Source organism: Triticum dicoccoides, chromosome 6B (genome assembly GCF_002162155.2).
Source record: "Triticum dicoccoides isolate Atlit2015 ecotype Zavitan chromosome 6B, WEW_v2.0, whole genome shotgun sequence".
Taxonomy (NCBI): Eukaryota; Viridiplantae; Streptophyta; class Magnoliopsida; order Poales; family Poaceae; genus Triticum; species Triticum dicoccoides.
Genome location: NC_041391.1, coordinates 666,506,673 through 666,531,450, shown reverse-complemented (window position 1 = coordinate 666,531,450; position 24,778 = coordinate 666,506,673). Strand labels below are relative to the sequence as shown.

General features: G+C 43.8%; 1 pseudogene; it reads left to right on the top strand.

Moving 5' to 3' along the window:
- Nucleotides 1-1,691: 1,691 nt before the first annotated feature.
- The window catches only part of LOC119321441, a 34,011-nt pseudogene continuing 10,924 nt past the window's right edge, over nt 1,692-24,778 (top strand).

The window sequence follows — 24,778 nt, the reverse complement described above, 5'->3', positions numbered from 1 at the left end:
CCCCCACCCTTGGGATATTCTCTGAAGAATTTTTTTCTGTAGCGGGAAATTAGAACCCGTATTCGAAAAAGTACAAAAGTGAAATAGCAATTCAGATGCCTATGGAACCGTCAAATGAAACTAGGATTCTTTAGTCCCTTGATTGAGTTCGTTCCCCTTGATTAAGCTCATAAGAATTGAGATGGCTGAATAAAGCTTACCAGGCTCTGCATGTGAAACTCGGCGCTAGCTCCTAGCAGCAGAGAACCGTCCTGGGCCATCCCGGCAGCACAGGAAGAAGACCCCCATGACAATAGGCGAAACCACTGCCCGTGCCACCATAATGCCGAGTACAACGGCTTGCACGGCACGTGACTTTTGGAAGATCTCCATCCATGTGTTGTGTTCCGGGGACTGTCCATGTATCCCACTCTAGCAGATTGATGTGCGTTGGACCGCCAAAGCTGCGCTATACTATAGCAGTATAGCACCCGCTACCAGCGGTCGGGTGGCTCACGCTCCCCTCTCACGGGCAAGAAGATGATACTGCGACGTCATAGTGAAAGATCAAATTAAATCAACGACTACATTATCAAGGCATTGAGATGACGGTGGGCATTCCCCATGAGAAGCGATCGACCTAGGAACTTATAATTTTCATTTTTAATGCTATTGTCCAGAAAACATTTTTCTTGGTTTTACTGAACACCATGTAAAATCCCTCGGAAACAATCCGTTCACAGCGCAATTCAGTTGCTTGGGTGATTGGGACAAAGTGATTGAGGGAGAGGACCACATGGACCTTTAAGGGTAACCCGGTTCTATTAGCTCCATACGATGGTTTCACCAAGCCGACCTTGATTGGTTTATTCAACTATATGATGATTGGCAATCCATAACCCAATTCTATTAGGGTAACACAGGTACACCTTCTAAGAAGCATCCTCCTCATCCTCTACTTTTCTGCTAAACGGCGTTCCAAAAGTTTAGTTCAGCATCAACGTGACCTCACGCAGGGTGATCCGCTATTGCCGCTTCTGTTCATCCTGGCCATTGACCCACTTCATAGGTTGATCGTCAAAGCCACTAAATTGGATATTTTCGACGATCTGCCAGCCCTGCGGCTTGCTGCTGCTGACGAAACCTCGTGTGGAAGCCAGTCACCGTCAGCCTTTTTTTGTTTTTTAGTAAAGGTCACAATCAATTTTCTTTTTTTAGGAATAGGTTACCGTTACCTTTTTTTTGAGACATGACACCCTTTATTAATTGTGAAGGTTCATACGAATTAATATAAATAATCTTGGGCAAATCTAAGAGCCAAACATGACGCCTGGTAGAGAGAGAGGATACCGCTTTGGCGAGGTTATGGGCAATTGGGCATCAACATTAAAGTGGCGATTTGCATGAATAAATTAACATCTCGGAACAAACTCCATTGAAAGTTGATCTCCCATAAGATCGTCGCATCCCGGCAGGGGGTGTCAGCAGTGGCGGAGCTTAGTGAGGGCCATCCTGGGCCATCAGCCCCTCGAGGTCAAGCGCAAGGGCAAGCAAAAGTGCGCGTGGGCCGCAACCTGCTAAGCGGAATTTGGGGTGGGGCCCATTGGGGGTGGGGCGAAGCCCTCGTTCCTCTTCCCTTCCCAGCCAAAAAATAAAATAAAATCGATACCCTCGTCTCGGGCGAAGTCATCGTGGTCGTCGGCGGCGGCGCCATGAACGTGTTCGCGGGGGGTGGCGGCGGCGAGGGACGACGTGGGGGCGCTGCTGGAGCTGACGCCGCACAAGATGGCGGTGTGCCACCTCGTGCAGGTCTTCTCGCCGTCGTTCCCCTGCCAGTAGGTCGCCCACCACAACCGCCTCGGCCTCTTCCTCTTCTCCCTCGCCCGCGTACGTTCCTCTCGCTCCTATGCTGGTGTCCCCTTTCACTCTTGCCCATGTGCTCTCACTCGGTGCTACCATTTGATCTGGCCATGTGTTAGTCCTGTGGGGATTAGCGTTACCATTCTCTCTAAACCCCGCTTCATACATACGGTAATTAGCGGCCAAATGTAGAATGGACCGCTCAACCTCTGCGCGTGGAGCGCCAATCAGTGTCTAGCATTCAGTGAAGCATCAGTTCCCTCATTTTCGGAAAGAGTAAAGCATCTGTTGTTTGCCTGCCTGTTCACTCCATTTTGTTATTACAATTTCTCAGGAGCTGTTATGTTTTGTATGATGAGCTTGACAGCTGATTCGGCCACATTCTCACTGATACACTATGGCCTTGGGAATGGTATGTGCAGTTTGGCTTTGGCTTGAGAGGATGCTCGTTGATACATTTGTCATTGTTCGATTGCATGCAGTTTGTCTACTGTTTTTGATATCTACGGGTATATGTTGCCAAGTTTGTGGCCTTGTGTATATTGCATTGTAGCTTCCCTTTTCTCGTCTCCCTCTCCAGTGCAACATTTTCACTCGTAGATGTCTTAACCCATACTTTATTCTTCTTGCAGTCATGTGAGGATTTTCTGGAACTACCGCTGGAAGAGCTTTTAAGGCAGTTGAAGGCGGTAGATGATTTAGTTAATGGCTAGCTCTGTGAGCAGTTGACAACCGCACTAGCTAGGCTCAACTCACCAGACGATTTGTTCGACTTTTTTGATAAGCTAAGAGGCGAGGTTCACAGTATGGATGGATTTTGTAGTCCTTGGTATTTCCTTCTTAATATATGACTCCGAAATAGACAGCTTACCCTGCAGTATTTTTCGCCAGCTCGCTTCACCAGATGGTGGAAATGTGGAAGATGAATTTCTGGACCCTAATAGTCAGCTTGGAGTTTTCCTTCGAAGCTGTATACTGGCCTTCAATTCAATGACTTTTGAGGTGCTACAAGTAGAATACTGTATTCACAGCCCTTTATTTTGATATTTGTATGCCACTCTTTTGATTTTTTATTGTCAGGACCAGAACCAAGGTACTACTGAAGAGAAGACAGAAGCAGAAGATTCAGTTAACCAACGGCCCAGATGCAAGAAGATCAACGGCTCGGATGAATCCTCGCGTCTCCTACCAGATTAAACGCAACCACTGTTATGTAACCGTTACTACAGTTACAGCCGTTGAGCTGTCTCCGTCCTTATAACCTGTAGCTCGAGAAGTCTCTGGTCAAGTCGATATTTTCTCCAATTCATAGCTTAGCTTAGAACCCTAGATTCTGTACTGCTAAGATGGGGTATCTTACCTCCGATCTACCTCAAACTTGTATCAAATATTCTTGTTCTTGACTCGGTGAGTGATGAAATGAGTAGATCGAGCGATTCCCCCTGAATTGGTGCTTACAAAGGTATCAGAGCAACATGTTTGTCCTCGGCGAAGGAGGACGGCAGCGATTCGAGCAGCGGAGAGCAGGAGGTTGGGATCTCTCGTAAAATCCCTCTCGTCCCTCCCTATTCGTGGCGACGGTGTGTTAAGGTGGCGGCGACACGGCGGCGGTGAAATTCGGGCGTAGATACTTGAGTCCGAGACGGTTGCTAGGAGAAATTCTCCTGGTGGTAAAATTCCGGTCTCTGCAGGGATCCATGCATCAAGGAGTCGCGGGAGGTGATTCGGATCGGTAGGCATCGGTAGCAGGTCGAAAACATGGCGGACACAAGAGCAAAGGTGCAGATCACCGTCGATAGAGTGGAGAAAGAAGTGGCCCATCTATGGGCTGAAATAGAAGGACTCCAAGATCTTCGACAGGAAGTAAAACAGTTGCGGGCAGAAATGGTGACTATGCCTAAGGTGGAGGCCAAGTTGGCTGATATGAATTCAGAGATTCGGAAAACAATACAACAAATTCTTCAGGAACTGTCCTGGGGAAATTAGAAAACAGAGGTAGTGTCACCGAGTCTTCCACCCCCGGTGTGTACAGGGACAGCGAGGGCCAGTATACCTCTTGCCATTCCTATATCAGATACAACAAGTGAGGATCAACAACCAGTGAACAGAAATTTACATCAAGAGTTTAACAACAAAGCAAGTGTTCCAATGAGAAAATTGTCAAAAGTAACAGTTGGTATATCACATACAAAACTGTTCACAGAAAGCACAAGAGTGCACACAGAGAAACAACAGGACATACAGGGACAGCAACAATTCAGGTTAACTCCAAAAAGTACAAGTGTAGCAGTTCAGGCACATCCCTTGGAATATCCTGGTAACAGTGGATATTTTGCTCCCATAACCGCCCCACTGTACAACCCAATTCCTACATACAATCCTATTACAGGACAGTACATCAGCATGTCAACTTTTGGTTGCTCTCAACCACTAGTATATCAAGCAGTTGGAAACTTATATAATGCTCAGAGAAATCAGCATGCCACTCAGCTGGGAGGTCCTTATTTTGCTGAAGTTGTGTTAAAAGGACCTAGGCTGGAAATACCACTGTTTAGTGGGGAAGATCCAATTGGATGGCTAATTGCTTGTGAAAAGTTCTATGACATGTTTGGCACTCCTTATGATCAGTCGGTCAATTTGGCTACAGGTCATTTACAAGGAAGAGCATCTAACTAGTTAAAGAATATTTGTGTTCCTTGGTAGATGATAACATGGCAACAGTTTTGCCAGCTGATAGCTGATAGGTTCTCTGAAGCAAGTGTGCATGAAGTAGTGGAACTTCTCAAGAATATACAACAACACACAACAATAGCTCAGTATATAGATGAATTTGAGCACTGTGTGGCATTGGTTAAGAGAGATCACCCCTGTTTACAGGAAAACTTTCTACTCAGTTGATTTATTGGAGGATTAAAAGCTGACATCAAACATGAGGTTTGTGGACAAAAACCCACAGGAATTATTGAAGCTTATTTGTATGCCAAGGTGTATGGGAAAGCTGCAGCAACAAGAAAAGTGTTTCCTTCTTCAGGATATAAATCAAGATCATACTCAAACAATGCCATACAGTCAAACCCTCCACTACAAGTGCAAGTTCCTAATCAGGAAAAGTACTCAGTACCTTTTCCTAAAGATGCAAGAGCATGCTGGTACAGTAGAGAACCTTGGTCAAGACAACACAAATGTAAAATTGGGAAAAACCTTGCACATACTACAAGAAGTAGATGCTGAAGCTGATAGTGATGACACTGAGGGGGTGAATGTTCCTCAACAAGCTTATCATACGGCCCCAAACACACTAGATAAAGAGAAAAAATCCTCAGAGCAGCATACCAAAATCGTCACAAGCTATGCATATCTCGGGAAATGCTACAGAGGGAACTACATGACCAAATACCTTTGCTCTCATTGTGGAGATTGCTGGAAAGAAAGCTACAACACTGTTTGACAGTGACTCTTCAGATACCTTCATGAGCAAAGAGTTTGCAATTAAAAGCAATTGCTACCAGCAACCAATGCAACCAAGAAAAGTGACTGTAGTAGGGGGAGGGCAACTGCTATCCCTATCCAAAGTTCTAGAGTTAAATTTGAAAATTCAGGGCCACACTTTCAACAGCAGTTTCAAAGTGTTAGACCTTGCTTCTTATGATATTATCATAGGAGCAGATTGGATATATCAATATAGTCCAATCTGTTTGGACTTGGTGGAAAGAATCTTAATTGTGACCAAACAATGACAGCCAGTAACTTTGTTTGACCACACACTCCCCAAGAAGAAGTGTATTGTATCATCAACAAAAATGGAGAAATTGTTACAAAAGGGAGTAATGGGATATATTCTAAAAGTGCATGAAATTGAAACAGAACACAACTAACATTCCCAACCTCCTCCTAGAGCACTTCAACCGTTATTACAAACTTTTGCTGATGTGTTTGAAGAGTCACAACAACTTCCCCAAAAAAGGGACCTCCAAATCTGAGACCCTACAGAGTTCTACATTACCAGAAAGCTGCTATGGAGGAGATTATCAGCAGCTCATTAAAAAAGGAGAAATACAAGAAAGTTTTAGTCCTTTTTCCTCTCCAGCTATCATGGTCAGAAAGAAAGATGGGGCTAGAGATTGTGTGTGGATTACAGAGAATTAAATGTTGTTGCTGTGAAGAACAAGTTTCCAATGACAATCATTGAAGATTTGTTGGATGAGATGCATGGAGCAAGAATTTTCTCCAAACTGGATCTGAGATCAGGGTACCATCAAAATCGAATGGCTCCTGAAGATATCCATAAAACAGCATTTAGAACTCACATGGGCCACTATGAGTATACAGTAGTTCCATTTGTTCTATCATGCGGTCCAGGAACATTTCAAAGTCTCATGAACAAAGTAGTTGAGGAAGTTAATGAAATAGAAAAACCCAAGTTCCTATTGGTCCTCTTTGATGATATGTTGATCTTTAGTAATTCAATGGAAGATCACATAAGACATGTAGAAAAGACTCTCACAGCACTAAGGAAACATCAGTTATATGCCAAGTTATCCAAATGCACTTATGCTACTGATCAAGTAGCATATCTAGGACACATTATTTCAGTTGAAGGAGTAGCAACAGACCCTGGAAAAATCCAAGCAGTATTGCACTGGGAGGAAGCTGAAAATGTGTCCCAGCTAAGAGGATTTTTTGGGCTTAACTGGATATTACAGAAGGTTTGTCAAAAACTATGGGAAAATCTATTGACCACTACATGATATGCTAAAGAAAGATGCATTTCAGTGGGGTCCTACACAAAGTCAAGCTTTTCAACTGTTGAAACAGACAATGACAAGCTGCCCAGTTTTAGCAATGCCAAATTTTTCCCTGCCCTTCACGATTGAGTTGATGCATGTGCAATAGGGCTTGGAGCTGTCCTCATGCAGAAAGGAAGGCCACTTGCTTTTTTCAGTAAAAGCTTAGGACCAAATCTGCTGCTCAATCGATTTATGAAAAAGAAGCTATGGCTATCTTAGAAGCTTTAAAAAAGTGGAGGCATTATGTCTGGGGAAATTCCTTAATAATCAAGACAGGCCAACACTCTTACATACATGATAACACAGAGGTTGACAGAAGGATTCCAACACAAGCTACTACTGGAACTGTTGGAATATGATTATACCATAGAATACAAGAAAGGAAAAGAAAATGTAGTAGCAGATGCTCTGTCCAGGAAACAAAATCCTAGCAGCTCTTGTTGCACCAGCATGACTGTGGTAGTTCCAATATGGACTGAAGATGTTAAAAAGAGCTACCAACAAGATCATGACAGCGCCAATCTGTTGGAAATATGCCCTAGAGGCAATAATAAATTAGTTATTATTATATTTCCTTGTTCATGATAATCATTTATTATCCATGCTATAGTTGTATTGATAGGAAACTCAGATACATGTGTGGGTACATAGACAACACCATGTCCCTAGTAAGCCTCTAGTTGACTAGCTCGTTGATCAATAGATGGTTACAGTTTCCTGACCATGGACATTGGATGTCGTTGATAACGGGATCACATCATTAGCAGAATGGTGTGATGGACAAGACCCAATCCTAAGCCTAGCACAAAGATCGTGTAGTTCGTATGCTAAAGCTTTTCTAATGTCAAGTAGCTTTTCCTTAGACCATGAGATTGCGCAACTCCCGGATACCATAGGAATGCTTTGGGTGTACCAAACGTCACAACGTAACTGGGTGGCTATAAAGGTGCACTACAGGTATCTCCGAAAGTGTCTGTTGGGTTGGCACGAATCGAGACTGGATTTGTCACTCCGTGTAAACGGAGAGGTATCTCTGGGCCCACTCGGTAGGACATCATCATAATGTGCACAATGTGACCAAGGGGTTGATCACGGGATGATGTGTTACGGAACGAGTAAAGAGACTTTCCGGTAACGAGATTGAACAAGGTATCGGCATACCGACGCTCGAATCTCGGGCAAGTATAATACCGCTGGACAAAGGGAATTGAATACGGGATCGAATGAGTCCTTGACATCGTGGTTCATCCGATGAGATCATCGTGGAATATGTGGGAGCCAACATGGGTATCCAGATCCCGTTGTTGGTTATTGACCGGAGAACGTCTCGGTCATGTCTGCATGGTTCCCGAACCCGTAGGGTCTACACACTTAAGGTTCGATGACGCTAGGGTTATAAAGGAAGTTTGTATGGGGTTACCGAATGTTGTTCGGAGTCCCGGATGAGATCCCAAACGTCACGAGAAGTTCCGGAATGGTCCGGAGGTAAAGATTTATATATGGAAAGTTGTTGTTCGGGTTCCGGGAAAAGTTTGGGTTTTTTCGGTATTGTACCGGGAAGCTTCCAGAAGGTTCCGGAGGATTCCGGAGGGGTCCGGAAGTCCGGAAATTGTTCCACCACGTCCAATACAGTAGCATGGGCTGTAGGGGGGCGCCCTAGCCTTAATGGGCCAGGGGCACCAGCCCCCCCAAGGCCCATGCTCATAGGAGAGGGGAAACCCTAAGGGGAAGGGCCTCCACTTGACTTGGGAGGCACTCCTCCCCCCCTTGGCCGCCGCCCCCTCCTCAGATTGGATCTGAGGGGGCCGGCCCCCCTCTCCCTTGCCCCTATATATATGTGGGGGGGGTGGGAGGGCAGCCGCACCCCAAGTCCTGGCGCAGCCCTCCCCCTCTTCCAAGTACTCCTCCTCTCCCACGGTGCTTGGCGAAGCCCTGCAGGATTGCCACGCTCCTCCATCACCACCATGCCGTTGTGCTGTTGCTGGATGGAGTCTTCCTCAACCTCTCCCTCTCTCCTTGCTGGATCAAGGCATGGGAGACGTCATCGGGCTGTGCGTGTGTTGAACGCGGAGGTGCCGTTCGTTCGGCACTAGGATCTCCGGTGATTTGGATCACGACGAGTACGACTCCTTCAACCCCGTTCTCTTGAACACTTCCGCTTAGCGATCTACAAGGGTATGTAGATGCACTCTCCTTCCCCTCGTTGCTGGTTTCTCCATAGATAGATCTTGGTGACACGTAGGAAAATTTTGAATTTCTGCTACGTTCCCCAACAGTGGCATCATGAGCTAGGTCTATTGCGTAGATTCTTTGCACGAGTGGAACACAAAGTAGTTGTGGGCGTTGATTTTGTTCAATATGCTTACTGTTACTAGTCCAATCTTGTTTCGACGGTATTGTGGGATGAAGCGGCCCGGACCGACCTTACACGTACACTTACGTGAGACAGGTTCCACCGACTGACATGCAGTCGGTGCATAAGGTGGCTAGCGGGTGCCAGTCTCTCCCACTTTAGTCGGAACGGATTCGATGAAAAGGGTCCTTATGAAGGGTAAATAGCAATTGGCATATCACGTTGTGGTTTTTGCGTAGGTAAGAAACGTTCTTGCTAGAAATCCATAGCAGCCACGTAAAACATGCAAACAACAATTAGAGGACGTCTAACTTGTTTTTGCAGGGTATTCTATGTGATGTGATATGGCCAAGAAGAATGTGATGAATGATATGTGATGTATGAGATTGATCATGTTCTTGTAATAGGAATCACGACTTGCATGTCGATGAGTATGACAACCGGTAGGAGCCATAGGAATTGTCTTTATTTATTGTATGACGTGCGTGTCATTGAACAACGCCATGTAATTACTTTACTTTATTACTAACCGATAGCCATAGTAGTAGAAGTAATAAGTTGGCGAGACAACTTCATGGAGACACGATGATGGAGATCATGATGATGGAGATCATGGTGTCATTGCCGGTGACGATGATGATCATGGAGCCCTGAAGATGGAGATCAAAAGGAGCAAAATGATATTGGCCATATCATGTCACTTTTTGATTGCATGTGATGTTTATCATGTTTATGCATCTTATTTGCTTAGAACAACGGTAGTAAATAAGATGATCCTTCATTAAAATTTAAAGAAAGTGTTCCCCCTAATTGTGCACCGTTGCGAAAGTTCGTCGTTTCGAAGCACCACGTGATGATCGGGTGTGATAGATTCTTACATTCACATACAACGGGTGTAAGCCAGATTTACACACGCGAAACACTTAGGTTGACTTGACGAGCCTAGCATGTACAGACATGGCCTCGCAACACAAGAGACCGAAAGGTCGAGCATGAGTTGTATGGTAGATACGATCAACATGACGATGTTCACCGATGATGACTAGTCCGTCTCACGTGATGATCGGACACGACCTAGTTGACTCGGATCATGTAATCTCTTAGATGACTAGAGGGATGTCTATCTGAGTGGGAGTTCATAAGATGAACTTAATTATCCTGAACATAGTCAAAAGACCCTTTGCAAATTATGTCATAGCTCGCGCTTTAGTTCTACTATTTTAGATATGTTCCTAGAGAAAATTTAGTTGAAATTTGATAGTAGCAATTATGCGGACTGGGTCCATGAACCGAGGATTGTCCTAGTTGCTTCGTAGAAGGCTTATGTCCTTAATGCACCGCTCAGTGTGCAGAACCCCAAACATCGTCTGTGGATGTTGCGAACATCGGACATACAAGTTTTGATAACTACGTGATAGTTTAGTTAAACGGTTTAGAGTTGAGGCACCAAAGACGTTTTCGAAACATCACGGAACATATGAGATGTTTCGAGGGCTGAAATTGGGATTTTAGGCTCATGCCCACGTCAAGAGGTATAAGACCTCCGACGATTTTCTTAGCCTGCAAACTAAGGGAGAAAAGCTCAATCATCGAGCTTGTGCTCAGATTGTCTGAGTGTAACAATCACTTGAATCGAGTGGAGTTGATCTTCCAGATGAGATAGTGATGTTTCTCCAAAGTCATTGCCACCAAGCTGCTAGAGCTTCGTGATGAACTATAACATATCAGGGATAGATATGATGATCCTTGAGGTATTCGCGATGTTTGACACCGCGAAAGTAGAAATCAAGAAGGAGCATCAATTGTTGATGGTTGGTGAAACCACTAGTTTCAAGAAGGGCAAGGGCAAGAAGGGATACTTCATGAAACGGCAAATTAGCTGCTGCTCTAGTGAAGAAACCCAAGGTTGAACCCAAACCCGAGACTAAGTGCTTCTGTAATAAGGGGAACAGCCATTGGAGCAGAATTACCCTAGATACTTGGTAGATGAGAAGGCTGGCAAGGTCGATAGAAGTATATTGGATATACATTATGTTAATGTGTACTTTACTAGTACTCCTAGTAGCACCAGGGTATTAAGATACCGGTTCGGTTGCTAAGTGTTAGTAACTCGAAATAAAAGAGCTACGGAATAAACGGAGACTAGCTAAAAGTGAGCTGACGATATGTGTTCGAAGTGTTTCCAAGTTTGATGTGATCAAACATCGCACGCTCCCTCTACCATCAAGATTACTATTAAACCTGAATAATTGTCATTTGGTGTTTGCGTTGAGCATAGACATGATTGGATTATGTCTATCGCAATACGTTTATTCATTTAAGCAGAATAATGGTTACTTTATTTATTTGAATAATACCTTCAATGGTCTTGCACCTAAAGGAATGGTTTATTGAATCTCGATCGTAGTGATACACATTTTCATGCCAAAAGTAATAAGATAGTAATGATAGTACCACCTACTTGTGGCACTGCCATGTAAGTCATATTGGTATAAAACGCATGAAGAAGCTCCATGTTGATGGATCTTTGGACTCACTCATTTTTGAAAATTTTGAGACATGCAAACCATGTCTATTGGTATGTACGCATGAAGAAACTCCATGCAGATGGATCGTTTGGACTCACTTGATTTTGAATCACTTGAGATATGCAAATCATACCACATGGGCAAGATGACTGAAAAGCCTCATTTTCAGTAAGATGGAACAAGAAAGCAACTTGTTGGAAGTAACACATTTTGATGTGTGCAGTCCAATGAGTGCTGAGGCATGCAGTGAATATCGTTATGTTCTTACTTCATAGATGATTCGAGTAGATGTTGAGTATATTTACTTGATGAAACACAAGTCTAAATTATTGAATGGTTCAAGTAATTTCAGAGTGAAGTTGAAGATCATTGTGACAAGAGGATAAAATGTCTATGATATGATCATAGAGATGAGTATCTGAGTTACAAGCTTTGGCACGCAATTAAGACATTGTGGAAATTATTTCACAATTAATACCGCCTGGAACACCATAGTGTGATGGTGTGTCCGAACATCATAGTTGCACCCTATTGTATATGTTGCGTACCATGATGTCTCTTATCGAATTACCACTATCATTCATGGGTTAGGCATTAGAGACAACCGCACTCACTTTAATAGGGCACCACGTAATTCCGTTGAGACGACACCGTTTGAACTATGGTTTGGAGAAACCTAAGTTGTCGTTTCTTAAAAGTTTGGGGCTGCGACGCTTATGTGAAAAAGTTTCAGGTTGATAAGCTCGAACCCAAAGCGGATAAAATGCATCTTCATAGGACACCCAAAACAGTTGGGTATACCTCCTAATTCAGATCCGAAAGCAATAGGGATTGTTTCTTGAATCGGGTCCTTTCTCGAGGAAAGGTTTGTCTCGAGAATTGAGTGGGAGGATGGTGGAGACTTGATGAGGTTATTGAACCATCACTTCAACCAGTGTGTAGCAGGGCACAGGAAGTTGTTCCTGTGGCACCTACATCAATTGAAGTGGAAGTTTATGATAGTGATCATGAAGCTTCGGATCAAGTCACTACCCTACCTCGTAGGGTGACAAGGATGTGTTCTACTTCAGAGTGGTACGGTGATCCTGTCTTGAAGGTCATGTTGCTAGACAACAATGAACCTACGAGCTATGGAGAAGCGATGGTGGGCCCAAATTCCGACAAATGGTTAGAAGCCATGAAATCTGAGATAGGATCCATGTATCAGAACAAAGCATGGACTTTGGTGGACTTGCCCGATGATCGGCAAGCCATTGAGATAAGTGGATCTTTAAGAAGAAGACAGACGTGGACGGTAATGCCACCGTCTATGAAGCTCAACTTGTGGGGAAGAGTTCTTCACAAGTTCAAGGAGTTGACTACGATGAGATTTTCTCATCCGTAGCGATGCTTAAGTCTGCCGGAATCATGTTAGCATTAGCTGCATTTATGAAATCTGGCAGATGGATGACAAGACAAGTTTCCTTACCAGTTTTCGTAAGGAAAGGTTGTATGTGGTACAATCAGAAAAGTTTTGTCAATCCTAAGGATGCTAAAAGGTATGCTGGCTCTAGCGATCCTTCTAAGGACTGGAGTAAGCATCTCGGAGTTGGAATGTACACTTTGATGAGATGATCAAAGATTTTGGGTTCATACAAAGTTTATGATAAACTTGTATTTCCAAAGAAGTGAGTGGGAGCACTATAGAATTTCTGATGAGTATATGTTGTTGACATATTGATGGTCAGAAATGATGTAGAATTTTATATAAAGCATATAGGGTTATTTGAAAAGTGTTTTTCAAGTGAAAACCTGGATTAAGCTACTTGAACATTGAGCATCAAGATCTATGAGGATAGATCAAAAACCGCTTAATGGTACTTTCAAGTGAGCACATACCTTGACATGATCTTGAAGGTGTTCAAGATGGATCAGTCAAGGAAGGAGTTCTTGCCTGAGTTGTAAGGTATGAAGTTAAGAGTTAAAGCTCAACCATGGCAGAAGAGAGAGAAAGGACGAATGTCGTCCCCTATGCTTCAGACGTAGGCTCTATAGTATGCTATGCTGTGTACCGCACCTGATGTGTGCCTTGCTACATATCTGGCAAGAAGGTACAAAGGTGATCAAGGAGTGGATCACCAGATAGCGGTCAAAATTATCCTTAGAGGAATAAGGATATGTTTCTCGATTATGGAGGTGATAAAGAGTTCGATGTAAAGGGTTACGTCGATGCAAGCTTTAACACCTATCCGAATGACTCTGAGTAGAAAACCGGATACGTATAGTGGAGCAACCATTTGGAATAGTTCCAAGTGGAGCGTGGAAGCAGCATTTACAATATGACCTAGAGATTCGTGAAGTACATACGGATCTGAATGTTGCAGACCCGTTGACTAAAACCTCTCTTACAAGCAAAACATGATCAAACCCCAAAACTCATTGAGTCTTAATCACATGATGATGTGAACTAGTTTAGTGACACTAGTAAACTCTTTGGATGTTGGTCACTGTGAGTGTTAATCACATGGCGATGTGAACTAGATTATTGACTCTAGTGCAAGTGGGAGACTGTTGGAAATATGCCCTAGAGGCAATAATAAATTAGTTATTATTATATTTCCTTGTTCATGATAATCGTTTATTATCCATGCTATAGTTGTATTGATAGGAAACTCAGATACATGTGTGCGTACATAGACAACACCATGTCCCTAGTAAGCCTCTAGTTGACTAGCTCGTTGATCAATAGATGGTTACAGTTTCCTGACCATGGACACTGGATGTCGTTGATAACGGGATCACATCATTAGCAGAATGATGTGATGGACAAGACCCAATCCTAAGCCTAGCACAAAGATCGTGTAGTTCGTATGCTAAAGCTTTTCTAATGTCAAGTAGCTTTTCCTTAGACCATGAGATTGTGCAACTCCCGGATACCGTAGGAATGCTTTGGGTGTACCAAACGTCACAACGTAACTGGGTGGCTATAAAGGTGCACTACAGGTATCTCCGAAAGTGTCTGTTGGGTTGGCACGAATCGAGACTGGATTTGTCACTCCGTGTAAACGGAGAGGTATCTCTGGGCCCACTCGGTAGGACATCATCATAATGTGCACAATGTGACCAAGGGGTTGATCACGGGATGATGTGTTACGGAACGAGTAAAGAGACTTGCCGGTAATGAGATTGAACAAGGTATCGGCATACCGACGATCGAATCTCGGGCAAGTATAATACCGCTGGACAAAGGGAATTGAATACGGGATCGAATGAGTCCTTGACATAGTGGTTCATCCGATGAGATCATTGTGGAACATGTGGGAGCCAACATGGGTATCCAGATCCCGCTGTTGGTTATTGACCGGAGAACGTCTCGGTCATGTCTGCATGGTTCCCGAACTCGTAGGGTCTACACACTTAAGGTTCGATGACGCTAGGGTTATAAAGGAAGTTTGTATGTGGTTACCGAATGTTGTTCGGAGTCCCGGATGAGATCCCGGACGTCACGAGGAGTTCCAGAATGGTCCGGAGGTAAAGATTTATATATGGAAAGTTGTTGTTCGGGTTCCAGGAAAAGTTCAGGTTTTTTCGGTATTATACCGGGAAGCTTCCAGAAGGTTTCGGAGGATTCCGGAGGGGTCCGGAGGTCCGTAAATTGTTCCACCACGTCCAATACAGTAGCATGGGCTGTAGGGGGCGCCCTAGCCTTAATGGGCCAGGGGCACCAGCCCCCCCAAGGCCCATGCGCATGGGAGAGGGGAAACCCTAAGGGGAAGGGCCTCCACTTGACTTGGGAGGCACTCCTCCCCCCCTTGGCCGCCGCCCCCTCCTCAGATTGGATCTGAGGGGGCCGGCACCCCTCTCCCTTGACCCTATATACATGTGGGGGGTGGGAGGGCAGCCGCACCCCAAGTCCTGGCGCAGCCCTCCCCCTCTCCCAAGTACTCCTCCTTTCCCGCGGTGCTTGGCGAAGCCCTGCAGGATTGCCACGCTCCTCCATCACCACCACGCCGTTGTGCTATTGCTGGATGGAGCCTTCCTCAACCTATCCCTCTCTCCTTGCTGGATCAAGGCATGGGAGACGTCATCGGGCTGTGCGTGTGTTGAACGCGGAGGTGCCGTCCATTCGGCACTAGGATCTCCGGTGATTTAGATCACAACGAGTACGACTCCTTCAACCCCGTTCTCTTGAATGCTTCCGCTTAGCGATCTACAAGGGTATGTAGATGCACTCTCCTTCCCCTCGTTGCTGGTTTCTCCATAGATAGATCTTGGTGACACGTAGGAAAATTTTGAATTTCTGCTACGTTCCCCAACATCTGTTAAGAAAGTACCTGTTGATACAGGACCAGCTCCCAAGTTTGCTGTTCAAAATGGTCTAATTAAGTACAACAACAGAATCTACGTGGGAGCTAGCAACAACTTCAGACAGCAGTTGTTACAGACATTTCATACTTCTGCACTAGGAGGCCACTCTGGAATTAAAGCTACATATTACAGACTTAAAAGAGTGTTCTACTAGCCAAAAATGAGAAAAGATATAGAACAGTTTGTGTCACAATGCCATGTGTGCCAACTGAACAAAGTGGAACACATACATCCACCTGGCCTATTACAACCACTACATGTACCAGACATGGCTTGGGCTCACATCACCATGGACTTCATCACTGCTTTGCCAAAATCACAAGGGAAAGAGGTCATACTGGTGGTGATAGATCCTTTCACCAAATATTCTCATTTCATTCCTCTAGCTCATCCATTTACAGTACATATTGTCTTTGAAGCACTCATGGATAATGTGGTGAAGCTACATGGTCTTCCTATCTGTATCATTTCTGACAGGGACACCATTTTTACAAGCAAACCATATCAAGAATTGTTTGCGGCTTTTGGAGTGAAGATCAGGTTCAGTACAACCTCTCACCCACAAACAGATGGGAAAATGGAGCAAGTAAGTCAGTGCTTAGAAGCTTACCTAAGAGGCATGGTTTTCCAAGAACCTAAGAAGTGGATCAAGTGGCTACCTCTAGCTGAGCTCTGGTACAACACAAGTTATCATTCTTCATTGAAATGCACTCCATTCTAGGCCTTATATGGGTACAAGCCTCCACAGATTGGTGTGTTTGCAGTGGATGCATCTCTCTCCCCTGAAGCAGCACCCACAATATCTGAAAGAGAGGACATGATCCAGAGACTGAAAGCAAATCTGGAACATGCTCAAAGTAGAATTAAACATTTTGCTGACCAAAATAGAACTGAAAGAGCCTTCCAGGTGGGAGACAATGTGTATCTAAAAATCCAACCTTGCAGACAGAATGCTTTTGGACTGAGAGGATCTTTGAAACTCGGATCAAAGTTCTATTGGCCCTACAAGATCATCGAGAGAATTGGAGACGTCTCTTATAAACTTCTATTCCCTGAAGGAACTAACAGTATAACATACATTCAGTATTCCACATCAGTCAACTAAAGAAGCATATTGGCCATCAAGCAGTTCCACTTCCGCATGTGCCACTGGTCACTCCGGAGGGCTACATTAAAACAATTCCAGTGGCAGTTCTAGACAGGCGTGTCATTCAGAGGAACAAGAACCCGGTGAGTCAGTGCCTAGTATAATGGGAAAGTTTGGCTCCAGATAATGCAATGTGGGAAGATGTAGCTTTTCTCCTAGGACACAAGCTGTTTCGCCTTGAGGACAAGGCACTCGTCATGGCGGCGGCATTGTCCGGACTAGAACCAAGGTACTACTGAAGAGAAGACAAAAGCAGAAGATTCAGTTAACCAACGGCCCAGATGCAAGAAGATCAACGGCTCAGATGAATCCTCGCGTCTCCTACCAGATTAAACGCAACCATTATTATGTAACTGTTACTACAGTTACAGCCGCTGAGCTATCTCTGTCCTTATAACCTATAGCTCGAGAAGTCTCTGGTCAAGTCGATATTTTCCCCAATTCATAGCTTAGCTTAGAACCCTAGACTCTGTACTGCTAAGACGGGGTATCTTACCTCCGATCTACCTCAAACATGTACCAAATATTCCTGTTCTTGACCCGGTAAGTGATGAAATGAGTAGATCGAGCGATTCCCCCTGAATTGGTGCTTACATTTATACCCTTCTCTTTTCTTATTTAGGGTATTAACTGACTAGGTTGAAAATTCTTGTAGGGTGTCTGCCATCTGTTGGCAAATCTTGTGGCGTACTGTAATTCCGCTGACACTTCGTATGATTTTCCAGAAGATGAGGACTTCAATAGTGAAATAGAAATGAGCGACCTGATCGATGCAGATATAGGTGTTAGCTCTGGAGTATTTGGCAAATATGCTCAAGGCTATGCCACTGAGAGCCATATGGGGGAGAGCTCTTCGTCTCTAATCCATGCACCAATCTCACTCCATAATTTTGATGAAGGTAAACTTGAACTCTGAACTCTTTAACCTAATTTTAATTTAACTTTGATGGGGCTTTGGAATTATTTGAAGATGCCAAGGAAGAAAGAACACATGGCACACCAGAATTTTAAAAATCATCTATGACCAATAAGATAGATACAATGCAACAAGTACAACATGCAAGAAATGCTAGCTTAGAATTTAGCATGAGCCTTTTCTTGTATGTTTCATATGTGATCATGCAAAGAGTTATCCACCCCTGAATTAGTATTGACATTAATGTCAGAAACAATATCTATTATAAGCACCCGAGTTCCAATCATGTAATGTTTGCCTCTTAAGATGCTACTCCCTCCGTTCCAAAATAGATGATCCAACTTTGTACTAAAGTTAGTATAAAGTTGGGTCATCTATTTTGGAACGGAGGGAGTATTATTCAACCGGTTTCCTCCAAGAACGTGCCATTTAAATAATGTCATCTAGCTGAGTCACAATTACTACACTTATTCTTTCATGATATAATTATTTGATTAAGTAATACCAGCCTTTGTGGCTTTGCCATTCTTCTTCTTTTTCTAATGCCATTAATGTGCTGGAAGGGAAACCATTTGCCACTCGGGTTATGCAAATCACGATTCAAAATATTACCAAATGGTAATTATTGTTAATTGATCTTTTGCTTTGTGCATATGCTGGTTATTTTTGTTGCCAAATAGATTAAGTGACTGATTTGAACAATTTTTTTGTTTATCAATACCATGTGCAATCTATTTGTGACAGTTACTTTGGTTTTACCAGGATGTTAATGTATAAACTATATTTATTAAGTATTTATGTCTTTTTCTTTCTACCAATATTTTCAAAGCAGATGATAATCCAACTTGTCTGAGATCAAGGTGGCAACTAGAGGCATATCTGAACCAGCAAGCTGACATTCTTGAAAAGTGAGCGTTCTTTTCTACATGTAATTAGCTCATCCCACTATAAACTTATACTACATCCTTCCGGAAATACTTGTTGCTCAAACAGATGTATCTATCACTGAAATACGTTTAGATACATCCGTTTAAGCGACAAGTATTTCTGGACGGGAAGGAGTACCTACTGAAAACTAGAGTATATGTGCAGCATCTTTAACGTCAGCTCTTTTGCTGCAGGGATCCCAGCTCGGTGCCTTTAAATTCATTTAACACCACTATGACGCGGCTTCAGAAATTAGCTCCAGAGCTTCATCGTGTAAGTTATGGCACAGTATAATGCATCTCATATGTGACTATGCAGGACAGTGAACAGCTCCCAATACTTTTGGTCTACATTTTACCCTTGTTCTACCTGTCAGGTCCAGTTCTTGCAATACTTGGATGCTCTTTGCCATGATGACTATGTTGCTTCATTAGACCATCTTCACCGCTATTTTGACAGGTCAGTTCCATACCCCCAACTATACTATGGGTAATGCTGATATTTTGACCACATCTGCCCATGATTGAATGCCAGTATTGAGTATTTAGTCACCAGCTCATTGGTGCGAGTATTTGATGTTTTGACACCTGTTCTCTCCATTTAAGCAATGCCTGATGACTGGGCCTGATGACATTTTAAAGTTAATGAATGCCTTTAGAGCAACTCTAGCAGACCCCGCATCCCGCCCCGACCCAGAAAGTAACCACCAAAATGCGGGTCGGGGCCGAAAAACCTGCCCGATCAGACCCCGCATCCCGCCCCGGCCCGCAAAAAATTTTAGGGGGCGCGGCAAAATCTCGGCCCCAACCCGCGAGTACACAGGTTTCCCCGTCGCGGCTGCGGTGCCCTGCATCACAGAGAAGTAGTTGGCGGGAGGGACATTTCAGCCCGCGCATTTTCCCCATCCCCTTTCGCCGCCGCCCGCCTTTGCTTCCGCCCGTCCGCCGCCAGCGATTCCGCCAAATCTACTGGTAGAAACGCGCCGCGGGGCCGCCCACCATCCTTCCGCGCCGTCGCGCTGCACCGCCCCCCGATCCGGCGAGAAGAGCGCCCTCATCGTTGCCGCCGCCGGGGATCGACCACCGCCGAGCCCGCCCCTCGTCGCTCCCGCCGCTGGGGATTGACCACCACCGAGCCCGCCCCTCATCGCCGCCCGGGATCACCCGCCGCATCCTCGACCGGTTAGTGTGTATTTTGTGATCTTTGCGAGCGAGCGCTGTAATTCATTGACGCGATGGTGTGCATGTATATGGATTTGAGCCGGTGCGAGAAGCTCTTGCTCACCGATTCGTCTGATTCGGATGACTCGGATGTTGAGACTATGCTTGACAACTTTCGGCAGCAGACATTAGTCATGGCACTTGCCGTGAAGGAGCACGAAGACGAGAACCAGAAGAGAAGGCGAGGATCGACCGTCGGGCGTCTTTGCATTCCTCGGAATCGTCATCTTGGGAACGAGATGTTGATGCAAGATTACTTCGTGGAGAATCCTACATACCCACCACACCTCTTCCGGAGAAGGTACCGAATGTGCCGATCCCTTTTTGTGAAACTTGTTCAAGCTTGCGAGGCAAATTGCCGGTATTTTACTCAAAGAAGAAATAATGCGGGCTTAAAGGGATTTAGTGCATATCAAAAGATCTCCGCAGCTATGTGGGTGATTGCATATGGCGTTCCGGCTGACTATGCCGATGAGTACCTTCACATTGGTGAAGATACTACAATTGAGTCTGTGCGTAGATTTGCAAAAGTGATCGTCCGTGTCTTTGGTCCTGAGTATCTTTGGGCACCCAACGAGGATGACACAAAGAAGTTGATGGCATCTAATGAGAGGGGAGGTTGGCCTGGCATGCTAGGTAGCATTAATTGTATGCATTGGACATGGAAAATTTGCCCGAAGGCATGGCAAGGAATGTATTGTGGCAAGTCTCATGATGCAACAATTGTGCTAGAGGCCGTAGCATCCGAGGATTTATGGATTTGGAATTGCTTCTTTGGTATGCCGGGCACTCTCAATGATATCAATGTGTTGCAACGGTCTCATTTGTTTGCTAGGCTTGCTAGTGGTGATGCTTCAGCTTGCAACTACACTATCAATGGGCATGAATACACAAAAGGGTACTATCTTGCAGATGATATATACCCTCCTTGGTGCACATTTGTCAGGAGCATCAAAGAACCCAAAACTAAAAAACATTGTGAATTTGCAAGGGTGCAAGAGGCAGCCCGAAAAGACATTGAAAGAGCATTTGGTGTTTTGCAATATAGATTTGCCATTGTCCATGGTCCTGCTCGTTTTTGGGATAAGAAAACATTGAAAAATATCATTACATGTTGTGTTATCCTTCACAGTATGATTCTTGAAGATGAGAGAGGAATGAACTTGGAATTCTTCTACGACAATATGGGTAGCCGTGTCAAACCAGCTAGAGACCCTAACCGCATTAGAGCTTTTCTTCAGACATACAAGGAAATTGAAAATGCAGACACACATTTTCAACTTCAGGAGGATCTCATTGAGCACCATTGGCAAAGGGCTGGACAGTGACTCCTTTTTGTATTCATTTGTATTTGTACTCATCACAAGTTTTGTATTGCATTGTTTAAGATTTGAATTATTATTTTTAATGTGGATGATTGTTGTATTGTGTTGAATTTGAATAATTATTTAGTTTGCTTCCGTTTGTTGTATTATGCTGGATTTGATATATTTTGCGGGCTGATGAGATGCGGAGGGCAGCGGTGCAAGAGCAGACACCGCAAGCCGACCCGTATAAAAGCATATTCGGTGAATATACTTTTATACGGGTCCGTTTGGGGGGTCTACATCTGCGGCCGTCCTTGCCGGCCCGCAAAAGCCGTTTTCTGCAAACTGCAAACGCGTTTTGCAGGCCGGCGAGATGCGGGGTCTGCTAGAGTTGCTCTTAGAGGCACAAGAACATGTTCTCAACTGTATACAAGGGCCTTCTGTTGTTTACATTTGAGAATTCTGCAGTCATTCGGATTTCCACTTACCAAGATGGATTGCTTTATCTTAACTCAATATCCTGATAAATTAGCGTAGTCTTGTTATGCTACAGAATCTAGAAATTTTGAAGCATATGCATGAAGTAAAACCACCAAAATTCTTATTTATTAAGCAGTGTGTCACTTATACTATTCTAGTGTAGTTTTGCTCAATGTTACCGCTAATTTATTGGCCTTCTCGCTAGGTTGAAAGGCTGGAGTCTTTTGCTCACAACTCAAGGTGTGATAATGGCATGTTGTATATAGTATATTGGAGATACAATAGCCTGTTGTAAATTTGTTCCTAATTAGTTATGCTTTATTTATAATTTTATATTGGAGGGATGCAAGAACGGATGTTTGGCTCTCGGCCTCCATGGAGGCGTTTTTTTGAAAATTTCAAAATTCAAACTTTTCGGTTTCAAAAAAATCTGAAAATTTTTATGCAAGTAAACAAGGATGTTATGTGTATGTATCTAAAATTTCAGGGTGAAACACATTGAAATGCGACCTGTTCAAAAAAGACAAATTCATGGCTTGGGAGGATGAATAGTCATGTGCTAAAAAGCCTTAGAGTTGTCTTTTTTGCACAGCCCTCATTTCATCGTAATTTGCACTGAAAATTTACACGCATGTGTATTATGCCTCCATGTATGTCTACATTTTTTTTTTGGGAATTTTTTGAACGTAGGAAATATGAAATTTGATGAATTTTGAATTTTTCAAAACCGGGCTCCATGGAGCTCGGCCTCCAAAGGCAATATCCGAGGGATGCAAGGACTTTTCAGTCGTGATTTGTCTCCTAACCAAGATATTATTGTTGGAAAGTATGAGAGCGGTCTACTATGCTTAGGCAACTTGCATTGTTATTTTGGACATCCAAAGAAAGCCCTAGAGGTAATATAAGGTATTGGTTTTTCTTGTTTTCTGCTATCAGCGTATCACTCCATTGACCTACTTTTTTCAACACTGCACATTGATTATTCTTCTGTTGGGCTGCTTTCTTCCAGGCATTCACAGAAACAGTGTGTGTTTCTCAAATGGTTAGTTTATTGAACTGATCTCTTTCTCAAATAGAATTCTATCCAACCATTTTGGAAGAAACAATGATGATTCATGCCTTTCATATATATTAGATTTTTTTAGTGATATCTCAATGTTAATGCAAGGTGTTCTTCAGTTGGCTGCTTAACAGATGTGATATTTGTTTTTTGTTCAGAACAATGATGATTCGTGCCTTGCATATATATTAGGAGCCATTTCTAACCTATTATCAAAGATAGGCATATCAAGCACAGTTGGAATAATTGGTTCTCAATATTCACTTGGAAACAATATTGGACTAGCCATGCCACTGTCCATTCAGCAGCAGTTGCTTGTTCTTTTGAAACGATCGCTTAAGAGAGTTGATATGCTGAAACTTACAAGCTTACTATCCTTTGATCACATCTCTCTTGCGAAATTTGATCTGAAGGTAAGATCTCGATTTGGTATCATTTGCCTTTAAGGTCTTTAAAATACTTAGCCATGCTTAAGTTTCTTTGTTCAGTTTCCTGCTTTTGTATGCTGTCAGGTTGTCCTGGTGCTAGCGTTTAGACATGGCATCACAAATTTTATATACAGTGTAGTTGTGCAGTTATTTTTCTTTGTATAGGCATTAGTTTGATCTTGACCATGCTAGAGGACTTTTAGTTAAGAACATATGATTTGGTTCATCCTTGATCTGTTTTTTCTTCTAACTCTAAACCTTGGCTTGCCAGCATGTCCAAAGGCCGTTGGTGTCCTTTGGTCCTAATAGTTCTACAAAGCTTAGAACTTGTCCCGCAGATGTCTGCAAGGTATGTCACTCTTATAATATCACACCCAGTCGCTCATCCTTGATATATATGATGTATATGTTTGCTTCTAAATTAGTTTTTGTCTTATGTTTTGTTCCAGACATTAAGATTAAGTTCCCACGTGTTGTCTTACTTTGGCACGGATGACTTGTCAACTTCAAATGATAATGGTTGTTTCAGCACTTCCTCGCTTAGGAATTTGTCAGCTACTTCCAGTTCTTGGTGTAGTAGCTCAAAAAAGCCTAGAAGACTTACTGCAAATGACTTTGACAATTTCCACTTTCATGCGCAACCAAGTCCAATACCTACATCAGTATTGCAATTATCTGGCTCAGCATATTTGATGAGGGCCACTGCCTGGGAGCACTATGGAAGGTACTTATCTGTTCTCTGTTAATGTTTATATTGTACAAATGCATTTTCATAGCAGCAATTGCAGGTTGTATATTGATGTTTCCAGCTTGGCACAGTATTGTGGTTGTGTGGGGTAAAGGGAGCGTTAGGTAAGCAATGACCAAGTGTCTTGATTAGGAAGTGCAAATACTTAGGCTGCATGTTGTTGGACTATTCATCAATACTGCTAAATGTTAGATACCTTTAAATACTAGAACACTACTAGAGAAAACCTTATATACAGCATCTTAGCAGTAGCGCTAGACAAAACAGGGCGCTACTGCTACTTAGTAGTAGCGAGTTTAAATAAACCGCACTACTGCTACTACTTTAGCAGTACTGTGCTCTGCTAAAGAATGTTGCGGCTATACTTGTACTGGGCGCAGATGGCTAGCCCCATTTAACAGTAGCGCGTATGCCTGACCAGCGCTACTGCTACGTCCCTTAGCAGTAGCGCATTTCTCTGAAACGTGCTACTACTTACTTACCTTATCCTAGAGCGGTTCCCTGCACCGGTACCCTCTCACTCACTCTCTCCCTCTCTCACTCGCTCTCGCCCGTGCCGAACCTGTCGTCCGCCGCCGCGGCGCTGCTCCTCGCCGAGGTACTCCCTCCCCCCCTCCTCCTCCGACCGCCCTCCTCCCACCGCCCCTCCCTCCTCCTTCTCCGGCCGCCTCCTCCCTCCTCCTCCTCCGGC